The 18,877-nt window shown below is 40.8% G+C and overlaps 1 protein-coding gene across 1 annotated transcript in view; it reads right to left on the bottom strand.

Moving 5' to 3' along the window:
• Nucleotides 1-15,181: 15,181 nt before the first annotated feature.
• Nucleotides 15,182-18,877, bottom strand: part of rbm44 (RNA binding motif protein 44) — a 77,311-nt gene continuing 73,615 nt past the window's right edge. Inside the window, exon 14 of the mRNA XM_087989455.1 lies at nt 15,182-15,981. The gene's annotated coding sequence lies outside the window, so the exon portion shown is untranslated. The remainder of the gene's footprint in view (nt 15,982-18,877) is intronic.

Genomic DNA, 18,877 nt, shown 5'->3' with positions numbered 1-18,877 from the left:
AAAATCCTTACATCAAATAGGGAAGTAAATTCAGATTACCTGTACTGAAGAACACGTGAAAATGCTGGAAAAATCAAAGAAACAGAAGCACCTCAAGCAACAATGCCTGGATATTCTTTACTTGAGGGTTAGTTACACAGCCCTTTGCAAAAGTAAGTGCTTTAATTCCTGTCACTTTACCGGGCTGTTCGTTAAAAAAATGGCAGAGAAAGTAAACACATGTGCAAGGTGGTGCTTTTGCCTTTCTATATCGAGACTGAGTTCACAGAAACTGACAAATGCTCTTGTGATTGTAGAAGCTGTTCGGGACCTTGCTTAATGTTGGGATTTCATATATCAGTATGATGGCAAGGGCTTAGTCCTTCTCAGTTTAACCTGCAATTTGCAGAATGCAAAGATTAGTTTGTTTAAATAGCAGAATTATAGATTTAAACAAACTCTCCGGTAGAGCACAGGGTTAGATCAGTATGGCTTCCCTTGTTTAAGGTCAAATCAGTTATCCAAATATTTAATTATCTGAATGAAATTAGATTCATTCTGCCCATCTTGTTCGGATAATCAAGGTTCCTCTGCACTAACAATTTAAGATTAAGAGGTTTCAAAACAAAGCCATCTTTGGATATTGATGTTCCTTTTACTGTAAGGGGAGAGGTGTGATGATGCTGCTCCTTTAACAAGGTTACATTATTGATGGTTCCTATTCAGGAGGCTGTAAAAAGACAGTTTCTGAAAAGTCTGAACTTGGATGGGTTTTAGGACGAGTTTGATTACAGCTAATAGATACTGCATCAGGAAAAAGGCTTTCAAGTTTTACAAAAACTTGTACAATGAAAGGGGAGTGGCCTGTTCTCTCAGCTCAGCTTTTATCTGGTTTGATTTGATATTTGACAATCTGGCTATTCACTAAAAGCAGTCAGGCAGTTGAAAAGGCTGCTGGACCCAAAGAAGCAGGTCAATGCTGATCCTTCTCTTTCTTAGACATCTCTCCTATAAAAGCCTGTGTTTGATTTTACCATTTGTGCCAAGGGGTGTTTATGGGGATTGCTGCAAGTATTGAAACAGCATCATTAAATTGGAATAATCTGTTGGGTTTTCGGACAGGTTAAGTTATTCTGTATTCTGTTCTCTTTTGTTTGTGTTTCATTCGGAAATCTTGTAAATAAATTCTGTTCTGTTTAAAACTAAGTAGTTTGACCATTTGCATCCCTTTTGGAATGCCCGCATTACACCCTGCTTAAAACAACTGGCAAGTAGGCTCTGTGCTACTTTCTTGAAATGTTTTGAGATGGCCTGACTGGTCCTTATCAGTAAAGTGAGGATGCTTTTATTTCTGCTTAAAATCTAGGTTCTGGAAAGTGAGAAGACCTGTCTCTCTTTAAAAAAAAGACAAACTGCTTTTAGATTTAAAAATATAAGAAATTAAAGATTTCTTACAGCTTAAATATATAGCCCTCCAGTGCTTCTAAAACACTTGGAAATGGTTTTCTAAACTCAGAAAGCTTACCTATGTGCAGAGCTCAGTTGGTTCCACTATCTTGTTTCTCCACTTCAGCATCGGAGTAGAGTTCTTCCTGTGTGCTAGCATCATTCCTATTCTGTAACAGAGATGGTTTACTGCATCAACCCAAAAGCCATCCGGCTTTTCTTCACATTTGCAAAGCATGTGGCACCAAGGTATGGAGGGCACCCAGGTGCAGAAAATCTGGTCTCAAGAGTCAAGCTAGATCCCAGGTCAAATCACAGGTGACCAGCAAGATGGTTAACACCACAATCATGGCAGCAAACAAATTGTTAAGAACTTACACAAATGCAAACACATCACAAAGTTCCAGAACCCAAACAAGTGAAAGGCAGAACTCAGAAAACATGAAGTTTTCTACATTGTTAATCTCAAACACTATTCCCAGAGTGTTTATGTCCATTTGCATTGCTTTAAAGTCAGTTTATCAATGGAGTAAATGATGTGCCATCATTTAAGAAGGGCTATAAAGGAAAGCCTGGGAACTATAGACCAGTAAACTTAACATCTGTGGTGAGTAAGTTACTTGAGAAGATTTTGAGAGACAAGGTATACATGCATTTGGAAAGATAGGGTTTGATTAGGAGTAGTCAGCATGGCTTTGTGAGTAGGAAATCATGCTTCAAATATTTGTCAGAGTTCTTTGATGAAGTGACCAGGAAGGTTGGCGAGGGCAGGGCAGCAAACGTAGTTTATGTGGATTTCAGTAAGGCCTTTGATAAGATTCCACATGATAAGCTGCTGTGGAAGGTTAGATTGCATGAAATCCACACCGAGCTGGCAAACTGGATACAAAATCGGCTTGATGGTGGGAAATAGAGGGTAATAGTGGAAGGATGCTTGTCAGATTGGAGGCCTATGACCAGTGTAGTGCCTTAGGGGTCAGTGCTGGGCACATTACTGTTTGTTATCTACATCAATGATTAAGATGAGAATGTCCAAGGTATGATTAGCAAGTTTGCTGATGACATTAAAATAGGCAGTATCATGGACAGTGAGGAAGGTTTTCAGAAACTGCAGCAGGATCTTGATCAGCTGGAGAAGTGGGCTAAGAAATGGCAAAAGGAATTTAATATAGATATGTGTGAGGTCTTACATTTTGGAAAGTCAAGGGAGGAGTTTCATGTGGGGCCTTATGGAGTGTAGTGGAACAGAGACACCTTGGAGTTCAGGTTCATAGTTCTCTGAAAGTGGAGTCACAGGTAGACAGAACAGTGAAGAAGGCTGGGTGTCCAGGGCACAATTTCAATTTGCAGATGACACGAGACTTGGGAGGATTGCGAACTGTCAAAGGAAGATATTGATTAATTTCAAAAACCCACCAAGATTGGTGGAATTAGAGTCACATGGTAAATGTAATAGTCCCAAAAAATATTAAACCTTGGGCAGCAAAAGTTTGTTAGGTAGTTGCAGAAAACATGGGAAGTGTTAGTGCAACAGCTTGTGAGCCAACGTTTGTGTGTACAGCTACTTGAGTGTGGACTGTAAGAATTAAATTTGATATAAAAACCAAAATTAATAGCTTTACCAAATTTAACACACAGAGAAAAGAGTGCGATGAGAAAAATTATTTTCTTTTACAAAAAAAAGACAACTTATAGAGCTATTAGTAAGTTTGTGAAAGAAGACAATGCTATCAGAAAGAAAAACAAAAAAAAAGTCATGTTATTCAAGAGGTGGTATCTGTATCTGAAATGAAGATGCAGATAGAGTCATGGAGTCATACAGTATAGAAAGTGACCCTTCGGTCCAAATCGTCCAATTTGACCAAGTTTCCCAAGTTAAACTAGTTCCACTTATTTGCATTTGGTCCATATCCCTCTAATTTTTTCTTATTCATGTACCTGTCCAAATGTCTTTTAAATGTTGTAGCTCCAGCACTTTGCTTTTGTTTCAGATTTCCAACATCCACAGTTCTTTGTTCTGTCCTCCTGAACTAAATGCCGCCATGTAACTACCTCACCATCCTCATTGCTGAAGTGCTTTGCAAATATCCACTAGATTGAGAACCATGATATGGAATACATTGAAGAATGCATGATTAAGCTATAGCAAATAGACTGCTTTGTCATGGATGGTGTTCAGCTTCTTGAGTATTCTTGAGGTTGTACCTATCCAGGCAAGTGGGGAATATTCTATCACATTCATGACTGTGCCTAGTAAACAGTGGACAAGCATTGGACAGGCAATGAAATAAGTTATTAACCATAGAATTCCTTGCTTCTGACTTACACTTGTAGCTACAGTATTCCTATGGCTGGTTCTGTTCAATTTCTGATCAATGGTTGCCCCCAAAACATTGGGAGAGGAAAACTCAGCAATGGTAATACCACTGGATGTAAAGGGCTAATGGTTATCTGGGCCAATGTTTGTTGAATGAATATGGTTATTAGTACTATATGTGTGCCATGTAATGTCACCTGCATGTTGCCCAGGTGCTGCTGTATATGGATGCATATTGCTTGAAGATATGAGGAGACATGAATAGCGCTGAACACTCTGTAATCATCAGGGAGCATTTCCAATTCTGAGCAATGGAAGCAAAGAAATTGATGAAGCAGAGCTGAAGATTGTTGGGCCTCGGGCAATAGCTGAAGAACTGATAGGGCTTTTGTCGTGTAGTAGTAGTGTTGCTACCTTTGCGCTAGAAAGCCCAGGTTCAAGTCTTATCTGCTCCAGAGATGTGTAATAATGTCCCTCAAGCGATTGATGAGAAAAATATATCTGGGCTCTTGTGGTGCACATGTCCCTACTTCTGGACTAGGAGATCTTGGTTAAACACTTACCTGTTCCTGAATGTGTAGTAACAGGTTAACTAGAAAATATTGCTTCTGAGAATCTTCTGCAGTGATTTCCTGGACTGAGATGATTGATCCCCAATAGCTACAATCACCAGTGGAGAATTATCCTCCCGATTCGCATTGACTCTCATTTTACAAAACCTTGTTAATGTCAGATGCTGCCGAATGTTCCCTTGATGTCAAGTGTAGCCACTCTCAGCTTTTCTCTGGAATTCAGCTTTTTTTTCCTCTGGACAAAGGCTAAAATGAGGCCAGGACCTGAATGATCTTGACTGAACCCAAATACAGCATCAATGAGCAGGTTATTGTAATTGTTGAGTAATTGCAACTTGATAGCACTGTTGACCACTCATTCCATTACTTTGCTGATGAAGAGTAAACCAATAGTGTGAATATTGACCAGGTTGGATTTGTCCTGTTTTTTGTGGACACAACATACCTGAGCAACTTTCCACATTGTTGGGTAGATGCAACTATTGTAGCTCTATTTGCATAACATAGCTACAGGTGCAAATAGTTCTGGAATACAAGACTTTAGTATTAAAGCTAGAATGTTGTCAGTGTCCACAGTCTTTAAAGTATCCAACATCTTCGGTTGTTTATTGATATCACATGGAGTGAATTAAATTGCCCAAGGACTCATGTTGGGGATGCAGAAGGCCAAGATGTAGCATCAACTCAACAATTCTAACTGTAGGCGTGAATACTTTGGTTCAGAGTGGTGCTGGAAAAGCACAGCAGGTCAGGCAGCGTCCGAGGAGCACGAAAATCGATGTTTCAGGCAAAAGCCCTTTATCAGATGTCATCTTTTGCATTGATGTGCTGGACCCCTGCCTGAAACTTAACCCTCCGCTAATGGCTTGCAGTAATTGACAGAACAATTTCAAATTGTGAGATTTAAACAAAGAGCAATACAGTACAGGGACAGTTCCTTTAGCCCTCCAAACCTGCACAAACACGTTTCCCTTCCATACTAAAACTGCCTTCACCACCAGGATTCCTATTCCTCTACTCCCTTCCTGTTCATATCTTCGTCCAGGTGCTTCTTCAATGCTGCTATTGTGTCTGTTTCCACCACCTCCTCCAGCAGCACATTTCAGGCACTCACCACTCTTTGAATGAAAAACATGCCTCGCATATCTCTTTAAAACTTCTCCTGCTCCACTCCCCTCTCTGAACCACGTTACACACCGTGAACCTGTGTTCCCTAGTAATTGACTCCTCCACCCTGAGAAACAAAATCCTTATCCACTCTATTCATGCCATTCACAATCTTATAAACACTATCAAGTCACCCCTCAACCTTCTGCATTCCAGTGAAAACAAACCTAGTTTATCCAACCTTTATTCATAGCTAGAACCCTTCATTCCAGGCAACATCCTGGTAACCCTTTTCTGTACCCTTGTCAAGGCATCTACATCTTCTGGTAATGTGGTGACCAGAACTGTACACAATATTCCAAGTGTGGCCTAACTAAAGTTCTATAAACTGCAGCATAACCTGCCTACCCTTATATTCAATGTCCTTTCCAATGAAGGCAAAAACATCATTAGCCTCTTTTACTATCTTATCTACCTGTGCCAACACCTTCATTGATCTGTGGACCTCCATACCCAAAACCCTCTGCATATCAATACTTCTAAGGTTTCTGTCACTGTACAATTTTCACCTGTATTTGACCTTCCAAAATGCATCACCTCACAGTTGACCAGATTAAAATCCATCTGCCATTTTTCTGCCTATGCCTCCAACTGATCTAAATCTTGCTGTATCGTGACAATCATCCTCACTATCTGCAACTACACCAATCTTTATATTGTCCACAAACTTATGAATTAGACCAGCCACATTTTCCTGGTCTAATTTATGCAGGAAATTTATGCAGACCACAAACAGTAGAGGTCACAACACTGATCCCTGTGGAACACCGCTAGTCACAACCTTCCACCACTACCCTCTGTCTCCTATGACTAAGCCAATTCTTTATCCAACTTGCAGCTCACCTGATACTATGTGACTTCACCTTTTGCACTAGTCTGCCATGAGGGACCTTGTCAAGGCTTCACAGAAGTCAATATAGACAACATCAACTGTTTTTCCCTCAACAAACATCTTCATCACCTCCTCAAAAAACTCGATCAAGTTAGTGAGACACAACCTCCCCTGCACAAAACCGTGTTGTCTATCACTAAGTCTATTTGCTTCTAAAATGCATATAGATCTTGCCTTGGAGAATATTTTCCAATAATTTCCTGACCACTGACTTAAGGCTCACAGGCTAGTAATTTCCTGGATTATCCCTACTACTCTTCTTAAACAATTGGTTATTCTCCAGTCCTTTGAGACCTCAGCTTGTGGCCAAAGAAGGTACAAAGATGTCGGTCAATGCTCAAGCAATTTGCTCTCTTGCCTCCCTCAATATTCTGGGATTGATCTCATCAGGACCCAGGGAGTTAGCTACCTTAATACTTTTTAACTATCATGTGGTTCAAGGTCTTTCCCATTCAATACTGTGGTAGGCATTCATAATGAGGGCATCAGACAAAATGGATACATCTATTCACCCTGATTTGTTGACCCAATTGAGAGATGCAATTTCATTATGAATGCATGTCTGAGCTCCAAGCACCAGTAATAGAGTTAGAGTATCTCAGCATGAGATACTGACAGAGCTGAGGGGATTGTGCTTTGTTTGATAGTCTTAGAGCTGATGAGAACAGTATATCTTTGAATTGATGTTTGAACACAGTTTGTTTATTTTGAAAGATAAGGGGTACTTCAGATGACCTTTTTAGGGAGAATTTCAACGGTTGAGTTTGATTGATTGACAATTCTAAGGGATTCTAACAGGGTGATTATTTTAAGAGGAACTTGAATGCCTGCTGGTTATTTTTAACCCCCAAACATTACAAAGACTTTATGTATGATCTGTATGTGCTGGCATCTGGGTTAATGGGCATGGATAAATGGTGCAGATATGGGAGAATGGAGGGACTATGAGGCAGGTGGGACATGCAGGATATGATGAGGTGCAGAGCTTTAAAAACCATTAACTTGATTAGAAGTGGAACTATGTCCCAGCCTTCTAACCTGCTGGCCTTGGCATCCACCTACCTCTGTTCCAAAATGATTTTAATTGGGAGGTGGTAGCCCCACATTCAGATCATACACAACTCTTGAAGACTAAAATTCCACATGAAAGTGCTGCCATTCTGAAGTCAGGAACATATCATCAAGTGGTCAACTCACTTCTCAAACTAAAGGTAGAAATTAATTTCTGTGCCTCAATAAAACACATGATCCTACAGGCCTTTAAAGTTATTTTTCCAATCCACCCTGCCACTATCAATTAGTTCTACAAATACATATTGGCTTTCCTCATTCTTCCCACCAACATACAACACCTTACTGATAGTGTTAAAAATCACAATACCAGGTTACAGTCCGACACCTTTATTTGGAAGCACTAGCTTTTGAAGCGCTGCTTTTTCATCAGGTGATTGTCACAACCATAAACAACTATAACCTGGTGTTGTGTGACTTTTTAAACTTTGTCCACCCCAGTCCAACACTGGCTCCTCCATACCTTATTGATGAAAGCGATTATTTCATTGTTGCAATTATAAAAGTTGCAAATTACATTTTCAAGTAGAAGCAGAGGGATTTTGGTCAATTCTGAAATAACTTTTTTTTTGAAAAAGATCAGAAAGTCTTGTGGGCAGTGATTTAAATATATCATTGTGAGGATAACATGGGACTCCAATTAAGGGCCTGAGAGACCACTATACAGAGGAACCTCAATTATCTGAATATCAATTATCCGAGTATTGGATTATCTGAAGGGGATCTCAAGGTCCCGATAGAAACATTATGTCAAAGAACTGTTTCAACTCTGATCCCATCTTTTGTTTACAGGTACAATCATTAAAATGATTAAAAATGAACTTGGCTCACTGAAATGCTGCAGAGAACAGTCCTGGAAATTCCAGTCACCTCCCGCCCCACCTCTCTCTCTCTCCCCCCACACTTTCTCTGGAGTTCTACATAGGGGTGAACCCTTAACCCCTCTTCCCCAGATAATCTCTCCAACATTGTCCTATACAGAGCAGAGGTGGAACCAGTCAAAACGTTGTATCTCTGTGTGCGCGCACTATTTGGAGACTTACCCCACAATGGCAGCAGCAGTCTAACTGTTGGTGTATACAGTCTGGCTGCGCCGGAGCGGGGGGTCGGGGCTAGATAGGGGTGCATGGCTGGGGGTGAGCGGATGGATGTGGGTGGTATTTGGAGTGGGATGGGAGCGGATGGGTTTGGGGGTGGGGTCTCATGTGCAGTGTGCTGCTGCCTAGTCTCCTGAACGGGGAGCAGACCTCACGGAAAATTCCGAGCCCCAGAGGAAATCAATTAACTGAATAATCAATTATCCCAACGAAATAAAGCCCACCCATCTCATTCAGATAATTGAGGTTCTGCTGTATAGTGTTGAGTTAGTGACAGGTGCAGAAAACTGGTGGGCAGTGTTGGATTGGGGTGGACAAAGTTAAAAATCACACACCAGGTTATAGTCCAACAGGTTTATATTGTTGAGTTACTGACAGGTGGAGAAAAGGGGGGGGGGGGGAACATTAGATTTGCTTTTACTTTAGAATAAATGAATTAACTCATTCAGTTCAGGAGAAACAAGAGTTTAGTTCACTTAAGGGAAACCATTCATCGCAGCAGTGATTTTTCTCAGCTGTGGAGTTTCCAAACCTGCAAAGTTGCACAAAAGTCTTTAATATGTCAGAAATGAGGACATTTAAGGTTTCAGCATTGCGAAAAGTTTATGCTCACTGAATGCAAGGAATTATAAATCGGTCCAGGAGATATAAACTTGAAAGTTTAGGGGAAGTGATGGTATAATCACTGTACTGTTAATCTAGAGGCCAAGGACTTGTTCTGAGGACCAGGTTTGAATCCCACCATAGCAAATGATGAAATTTGAATTCATTAAAAATCTGCACCCTGAAACCATTGAATATTCTGGTTCACTAACATCCTTTAGGGGAGAAAACCGCAATCCTTACCTGAATCTGACTATACGTGATTCCAGACCCACAGTAATGTGGTTGACTCTCAACTCTCTTTTGCAATGGGCAATAAATGCCTGGCTTTCCAGCAAAGCCCTCACGAATGAAGAAAGAAAAAAAGTCAGTCAACTAAAAATGTAACTGTGCGATGGGAGAATTTTTCTGTGGACTTGACTCTTTAATGAACTTTTGGCAAATATGAAATTTTGTTTCACTGTTTATATTAAGATCTTTGAAATTATCTTCTATATTTATATCACATTATTTACTCTTTGAAATGCATTCCATTGAGGCTAACCACTATGTTATTGACCTGAAAGAAGAAAACTATCCAGCTGTTTTTCATTCTGGGATCTAACTTGGGAAGTTGTGGCTCACGGAGGTACCAGCAATATAGGTAGAAAGAGAAAATAGTTTCTGCTGAAGGAATATGAGCATCTAAGGGTTAACAAGTTATGGTAAGATTTGCAACTCAGGTTGAGGTTCTGGATATACGTTTGCTCGCTGAGCTGGAAGGTTCGGTTTTAGACATACTCATCACCATACTCGGTAACATCATCAGTGAGCCTCCAGATGAAGCACTGGTCGTATGGCTCACTTTTTAAATGTGTTTCCATTTCCTAGGGTTGGTGACATAATTTCTAGTGGTGATTTCATTTCCTGTTCATTTTCTCAGGGGGTGGTAAATGGGATCCGTCAATATGCTTGTTGATAGAGCTCCGGTTGGAATGCCATGCTTCTTGGAATTCTTGTACATCTTTGTTTGGGTTGTTCTAGGATGGATGTGCTGTCTCAGTCGAAGTGTATATAAAGACACTAGTGAGAGTGGGTCATATCTTTTTGTGGCTAGTTGTTGTTCATGAATCCTGGTGGCTAGTTTACTGCCTGTTTGTCCAATCTAGTGTTTGTTACAGTTCTTGCAAAGTATTTTGTAAATGACATTAGTTTTGTCCTCTGTATGGGGTCCTTCAAGTTCATTAGCCGCTGTTTTAGTGTGTTGGTGGGCTACCCTGATGCCAAGAGGTCTGAATAGTCTGGCGTCATTTCTGAGATGTCTTTGATGTAGGGGAGAGTAGCTTGGGTTTCTGGAAAAGTTCTGTCTGCTTGTTTGGGTTTGTTGCTGACAACCTCTCTCCCAACTGCCAGACTATTCAGACCTCTTGGCATTCCAACCGGAACGCTATCTCGCTGAGAAAAGGAACAGGAAATGACATCACTTCAGGAAATGACATCACCAACCCAAGGGAACCTAAACACAAATAAAAAACAGGCCATACCACCTGTGCTTCAGCTGGAGGCTCACTGATGATGTTATCTAGTATGGTGATGAAAAGTCTGAAATTGAACCTTCCAGCAAACCTGCATCCAAATCGAAGGGTTAAATTAAAAGAGCAGAACAGAAGTTAATAATCTGCAGATTAAACCATGAGCAAATTGGCCCAGGTTTCAAATTCAGACATTGGCACCCATACTGGGGAAGGATAGAGCTGTTCTCATGGCATTGGCTCCACCTGAATCATATAGAGATGAGAGTCCTGGTAAATCACATAGCCAGGACTGTGGATAGGACTTTCAACTAAACAGGGGAAGGAGGCTTCAAAATTGCATGGAAAGTTGTGGAAAAGTCAAGGGAGAAGGGTCTCGTTCAAGGTTTTTAAAGTTTCCAAAACAAGTCATAGGACTGAGAGTTTGAAAAGGGCCATAGATCTAACTTCAGCCACAGCAGATGAGAATAATGTACACAACATATGAAACAAGACAAATAAACTTGTAGAACAGATTGAAATTGCCAGGTATGATGCTGTGATCATACATAGATAATCACAAAGATGTGATTATAACAGGATCAGGGTTGGGAAATAAATATCCAAAGATATGCATCCTGTCAAAAGGACAAGCAGATAGGAAGAGGAAGATGGGGTTGTCTTGAAGAAAGACCTTTCAATGGTAAGAATAGCATTAAATACAGGAAATGATAGAGTTGAGAAACTACAACAGAAAAAAAGACAGTGGTGAGAGCTCTGTACAGGCCTCCTAGCATTAGTTAGGATGTGGGGAAGAAAATAAATCAGATGATAGAAAAGGCATGTAAAGGAAGGCACTACAATAATCATGGGAAATTTCAATGTGCGTGTGGACTTGAGACAAGGAATTCATGGAATGTCTAGAAGATGGGTTTTTGGAGGAACTTATGGTACAGCCCACCATGGATCAGGCAATTCTGGAGTTGGCGATTTGTAATGAGGCAGAGTTAATTAGGAGCATAAAAGGGAAAGAACCACAATGAGGCATAATATAATTCACCTGCAGTTTAAGGGGCAGAAGTTGGAATTAGACGTCAAGGTATTATAATTGCGTAATGCTCAAAGACTTCGGGGCTATGCAGAGTTGATTAGAAGGGGAGCCCCTCCCCTTAGAGGAAAGACAATGGAGCAGCAATGGGAGTTTCTGGGGGCAATTCGAGAGGCACAGCAGGAATTCATCCCAAGGAAGAAACATAGTAAAGGGAGGACAAGGCAATTGTGGCCGATAAGGGAAGTCAGGGACAGCATAATAGCAAAAGGAAAAGCATGCAATGTGATGAAGATTAGTGTGAAGCCAGAGGATTTTGAAAATCAGCCAAAGATAGCTTTAAAAAAAAAGAGGCAGACGATGAACTGACAGTAAGCTATCGAGTAATATAAAAGATTATAAGTTTTTTTTGGTATCTAAAAGATGAGAGAGACAACAGTAGGCATTTCACCACTGGAAAAAGCAGCAGGAATGGGAAACAAAGAAATGGTAGAGGAACTAAATAGGTGCATTGCCTCAGTCTTCACAGTGGAAGACACCAGCAGCATACCATGACTTCAACAGATTCAGGAGGTAAAAGTGAATGTAGTGGCCATCACTAAGGTGGTGCTGGGGAAGCTGAAAGGTCTGAAGCTGGATAAATCAATTGAACTGGGTGGACTACACCCTAGAGTTCTGAAGGTGCCTGAGGAGACTGGTGGTGATCCTTCAGGAATCACGGGAGTGGGGGGGGAGGGGTCGCAAGACAGTTTGAAAATGACTAAAGTAACACCCCTCTTTAATGAAGGGAGGCAGATGACAGGAAACTATAGGCCAGTTAGCTGTACCTTGGTCAGATTTTAGACTCCATTATTAAGGAGTACTTGCAAATGCTTGGTAAAATATGGCTGAGTCAGCATGGCTTCCTCATGGAATAACACGCTTGACAAATCTGTTTGAATTCTTTGAAGAGGTAACAAATAAGCTGGAGAAAGGAGAGAGCCAGTGATCTATTTGGATTTTCAGAACATCTTTGACAAGGTGCCACACAGGAGGCTACTAAATGAAATATGAGCCCATGGTGTTAGTCACATGGTACTGGTTGACTGACAGAAGTCAGACAGTAGGGATAAAGAGATCTTTCTCCAATGGCAGCTGGTGACTAGTGGAGTTCACAGGGGTCAGTGTTGTGACAATATTAACAATCTAGGTGAAGCAACTGAGGACATTGTTGCTACGTTTGCAGATGACATGACAGATAGAGGGACAGTTAGTGTTGAGTAAGCAGGAAGGATGCAGAAGGACTTATACAGGCTTGGGCAGTGAGCAAAGAAGTGGCAAATGGAATATTATGTGGCAAAGTGAGAGGTTATGGCATGTTGGTAAGAAACAATAGTAATAGACTATTTTCTAAATAGGGAAAAACACAAAATCTCGAGCACTAAGGTATTTGGGAGTCCTAGTTCCAGATTCTGTTGAGGTTAACATGTAGGTGCAGTTAGGTAAGGTTGACATGTAGATGCATCCTGCTCGTCGGATGCTGCCTGACCCTCTGTGTTTTTCCAGACTCATGTAGGTGCAGGTGGCAGTTACAAAGGCAAATGCAATCTTAGCATTCATTTAAAGAACGTTAGAATATAAAAGCAGAAACATACTGCTGAGGCTATACAAAGCTCTGGTCAGACCACATTTGTAATATGGTGTGTGTTTTCGGGTCCCATATCTAAAGAAGGATGTGCTGACATTGGTTGGAGTTCAGATGAAGTTTACAAGAATAATCCTGGGGATGAAGGGCTTGTAATATGAGGAGTGGTTGAAGACTCTGGGTCCGTACTCAATGTTGAGAAGGACAAAGGTGAGATCTCATTGAAACTTACAGATCTTCAACAGACCTGCATACAGTAGATATAGAGATGTTTCCACTAATAGCACAGTCTCAGAGTGAAGGATGCACCTTTACAAGTGAGGTGAAATAGAGTTGCTTCAAGCAGAGGTGGTGAATCTGTGGAACTCTGCTGCAGAAAGCTGTGGAGGTCAAGTCAGAGTGTATTTAAAACAGAGAAAGCTTATTGAGTGGTAAGTGGATCAAGGATTATGGCAAGAAGGCAGGAGAATGGCAATGAGAAACATATCAGCCATGATCGAATGGCAGAACAGACTCATGGGCTGAATGACCTAATTCTGCTCCGATGTCTTTTGGTCTTTTTTCGTCTTCTGGTACCATTCTCGAGATCTAAGGGGGATTGGAAGATTATTGGGGTGGCACAGTGGTTAGCACTGCAGCCTCACAGCACCAGCGACCTGGGTTTGATTCCAATCTCAGGTGACTGTGTGGTGTTTGCACATTTTCCCTGTGCCTGCATGGGTTTCCTCTGGGTGCTCCGGTTTCCTCCCACAATCCAAATGTGTGCAGGGTAGGTGAACTGGCCATGCTAAATTGCCCATAGTATTCAGGGATATATAGATTAAGTGCATTAGTCAGGGGTAAACATAGGATAATTGGGTAGGGGAATGGATCTGGGTGCGTTACTCTTCGGAGGGTCAGTGTGGACTCGTTGGGCTGAAGGGTCTGTTTCCACACTGCAGGGATTCTATGGATTATGACCAGTACTTCTCCCATTTTCCTCTTACAGTCCTCAGAAATCTTCCAGGAATTGAACCTGACCCCTGATGACTTATCAATGTTAAATACAACCAGCCTTTCTAATGTGACTATTTTAACAATTTTTAATCCCTTGCAATACTCTACTCTCTCTATGATTTGACAGTATTTTCTCATTGGCAAAGGAAGGTGCACAACACACATTTCGTATCTCAGTATTTACCTCTGAATCAATACACAGATCCCTTTTTGGTCCTTAATTAGTTCCAACCCTCCTTTTATTATCTTTAAATAATCATCTTCTATTTTCTCATGTAGGGTCACTGTACTTGAAATGTTAACTGTTTTCTCTCCATAGATGTTGCCAGAACTGTTAAGTTTCTCCGGTAATTTCATTTTGTTCTCTTCAGATCACCAGCATCCACAGTTTATTTTATTCCTCAATACTTTATATAAAACATGTTTATTAAAGGAAGTCATAACAATATTCCAATAGTGCCATTTTAAACTCCCTAACATTCCAATAAAACAAATACTATTGACCAGAAATGTAATACTCATGCATTCTTAACCCAGCAGATCATTATTCCAGGAACATTTACTATTTCATCCAAATAACATTTTGAGATTGAGAAGTACACACCTCCAAGATCTTTGTGTACACTTAAATTTTGTGCTTTGTAGGAGTAATAAATTTAAACACCCTACAGAATGGGCTTCTATCAAAAATGGAAAGATCGAAGAAAACTGACAGCTCTGAAGACAGAGCATGATGAACAGCTCTGCAAAAAAACCCATAAAAGCTATGGGCAAGGTGACTAATTTAGAGTATTTGCATCATGGAAACAGATTATTCAGCATAACAGGGTTATGCTCCAGATAAGCTTCCTCTCACTTTTTTTCATCTCACGCTGTCAATATACCTCGTTCTCATATTTTTGTCTAACTTCTCCTTGAAGTGCATCTATGCTATTCACCTCACGTACTCCAAGTACTAAGTTCAATTTGGGGAGGATGATGACCTAGCATTTCTTTCCAATAATTTTTTGTCCAATTACAATGTTAGCAACTGTACAGTGACCTGGTTCACTAGTATCTACGCAATAATTAAGTTATTACGTTTTCCCATTATACTAGGCTATGATTAATATAGCTATGCATATAAAAGATTAACACAAACTACTGAAGGTATTCTGTTACATTTATTTAATTGTTCACCACACTATCCACTTCACCTCAGCATCCTACGGTCCTGAAGGCATTGATCCTTGTTGAGATAGTTTATTAGACGTCAAGCATACATAGTGTAGTATCTTAGACAAGCACCATTCTTCATGCAAAAATATTTATGCTACTGAGGATCAACTAGTTTGATGTACTTACAAATTCACATTTTTGAATGCAAGTTAAAACATACAATATCACTGCCTTCCCAATTCATATATTTCAGCAGACCTGAGAGAGGAAAGGCTTCTCATCAATTTATTTAATTTTTTCACAAAACAGAAGCTCAAAGTTTAACAAATGCAATGAATTGGCAGGTTGAAAGTGCCCTGTGTAATAAATGCAGCATTGCAGCAACAGACGTTCTTGTCCATTACTCAATAAGTAACAGATTTACTGCAAAATGAAATGAAATAAGCAAATATCTCATGCTTGAAAGAAGTCTGGAATGGGTTTCCAAAAACATTTCTGTAGGTTGTCCTCTTCTCCAAATACTGAAAAACAGATCAAAATAGACATTCAAGTACCACTAACTTTTATCCAAATGCATTACTAACATTTCATTTCTCATAAAAATTAACAATGTAACAGAGTTCTCCTTGCAACCTACGGGACTGTAGTAACTGGAAAGGATGGATATTTATTCAGTAAACTTCCAAATAAATTCTTAATGTGTCATGAACTAACTGACCTTAGTCAGGAACTTGTAATGGACCTGGGCACACCTGGACTAGTTGAGGAAACATGCATGGTGACTGCGAGAAAGGACATGATCAAAAATGGTTTGGATATTTTCTCTGCAGGCTGATTCATATAGAACAGCACATAGGGATAGGAATGGAGAGCACTCATTATATGTAGTGCTTATATGTATTAAGAATAACTAACATATTACCTTAAAAGGTAGCTGGGAGGAAAACTGGCAAACAAAACATATGCAACATAAGAATAATAAACAGCTTATCCAACTTAGCTGAAATTGCAGTAGCTACTGGAAAGTACATAATAGATAAAATCATTCATTTTTATTATTTCTTGGTTAAGAAACTATTACTCTATCAAATGTGGAATAAACTGCTCATCCCCAGTGAGGTTTCTTCTTAAACCACTGCACTGTATGGAGAAAATACTTCTACAGTTACTAAATCAAAATTCTACAATTTTAAATGAGTACCAGGAAAAGGTGGCCAAATTAAAATGATGCGCAATTTGGAACGGAATTTGGGAGGACATGGTGGTGAGGTCACACTTAAGGAATTAAAGATCCCTTGTAGATAGAACACAGACTAAGGATGGGACAGTGATGGAGACAGTGAATCTTTGATCTGGTTGACAGGTTGCCAATGAAGTGGACTGCTTTATCTTGGATAGTACTGAACTAAAAATATTTTTGCAGCTGCAATCATTCAGGAAAAGGAGAGCATTCCGTTACAAACATAACCAATGGAGCTTGCACTGGTGGTGAAGTTTTCATGATACAAGATGTGAGCTACTCAATGTTGAATATTAAAGTTGGCTAGTTCCATTGATTTTCTGGTCACTGATGACCTGAGAATGTTGAGATTCTGTGAAGGCAATATCATTAATTGTCATGGATATGGTTGGAGCTATTACTTGACATTTTGATACATGAATCATACTTGGTACTTACAGTCCCAAATCAGAATATTGACTAGATCTTGCTGTATGTTTTAGTACCTGAGGAATTGTGAATGGAGCTGAGCACAGGCATTCAACTAACAGTCACACTTGAGATTATAAGTGAGGGAACGTCATCAAATAACTAGCTTACTGTGTGGAGTTTGCACGTTCTCCCCGTGTCTGCGTGGGTTTCCTCCGGGTGCTCCGGTTTCCTCCCACAGTCCAAAGATGTGCAGGTCAGGTGAATTGGCCATGCTAAATTGCCCGTAGTGTTAGGTAAGGGGTAAATGTAGGGCTATGGGTGGGTTGCGCTTCGGCGGGTCGGTGTGGACTTGTTGGGCCGAAGGGCCTGTTTCCACACTGTAAGTAATCTAATCTAATCTAATCTTACTACAGTTCAGCCTAGGACACTTCCCATAATGGTCATGCAGCATACTAATTTCCGTTGCCAGCCTCAGCTGTGTAGTCACTCCCCTGGTAAATGTTACATACACTGCCCTTAATAACAATTGGATGCAATTTTTCTCATTGACAGTATTACACGAGTGCAGTCTCTTCCCCTCATCAACTGTATGCAGGTGAAGTCCCTAATCTCGTCTGTGGCATGCGGTCATCCTTTTTTTATTGTAACTCCAATGGAAATGATTCATTTGTCCATTATATGCCAATGCTGTCTAATCCTGTTCAGTCTCACCTTATTAACCTAAAATTTGTACTGCCATTTCTACCCTGCAAAAAAGACTCAGACTATCCACGTCTCTCATAATTTTGTCAACTTCTATCAGGTCACCCCCTCAGCCTTCAACGTTCAAGTTAAAACAAACCAAGTTTGTCAAGTCTTTCCTCATTAGTAGACATGCAGGAGGCTGGAAGGACATTGCATCAGGAGGTGGAGAAGTTGACATTTCAGGTATAACCCGTCTTAAGGACTGGGTATAGGTGTCGGTGGAGCTGCAGATAAAGTGGGAGGTGGGGGCAGGGAGTTGGTAAATGGGAAGAATTAATCTGGTTGGTGGCAGGGTGCAGTTGGGGAGCTGGGAAGGGAAGTGTTTTGAAACTGGAGAACTCAATGTTGAATTGTCCGGGCTGTAGGGTGCCCAGGTGAAAGATGAGGTGTTGTTCCCCCAATTTGCATTGTGGTTCGTTGTGGCAATGGAAAAGGCCAAGGAGGTCACGTCGGAAAGGGAGTGAGAAGGGGAATTAAAATAGGCAGTGACTGGGAGGTCCGGTCGGCTGCTGCGGGCCTGGCTGTGATGCTCAGCGAACTGTTCCTTAAGTTTATGTTTGGTCTCCCCATCGGGAGCACGTGATGCAGTAAACTAGGTTGGAAGAGAGGTAAGTGAATCTCTATCTCACCTGGAAGAACTGTTTGGGGCCCTGGATAGAGATGAAGGGAGTGATGTACCAGCTGGTTTTGCACCTTTTCCGGTTGCAGGGGAAGGCACCTGTGTGTTCGGGGCAGTCAGTGGGGAGAGTGGAGTAAACCAAGGACCGAAGGTACTGGTTCTTGCAGAAGACAGAGAGGGGTGGGGAGGGGAAGATGTTCTTGGTGGTGGGTTCTAGTTGGAGTTGGCAGAAGTGTTTAAGGATGATGTGTTGGATGCGGAGACTGGTGGGGTGTTAAGTGAAGACAAGGGGGATTTCTCCCTCCAAACCAGGAAGCATCCTGGTAAACTTTTTCTATACCAGCTCCAAAGCCTCCAATACCCTTCTGATATTGTGGCAAACAGAAATGTGCGGAATATTCCA

Source organism: Chiloscyllium plagiosum, unplaced genomic scaffold, assembly GCF_037043375.1.
Source record: "Chiloscyllium plagiosum isolate Xiang-an unplaced genomic scaffold, Cpla_swu_hap1 HiC_scaffold_7, whole genome shotgun sequence".
In the NCBI taxonomy this organism is placed as follows: domain Eukaryota; kingdom Metazoa; phylum Chordata; class Chondrichthyes; order Orectolobiformes; family Hemiscylliidae; genus Chiloscyllium; species Chiloscyllium plagiosum.
Note: the sequence above shows the minus strand (reverse complement) of the source record. Positions and strands in the feature narration are given on the sequence as shown.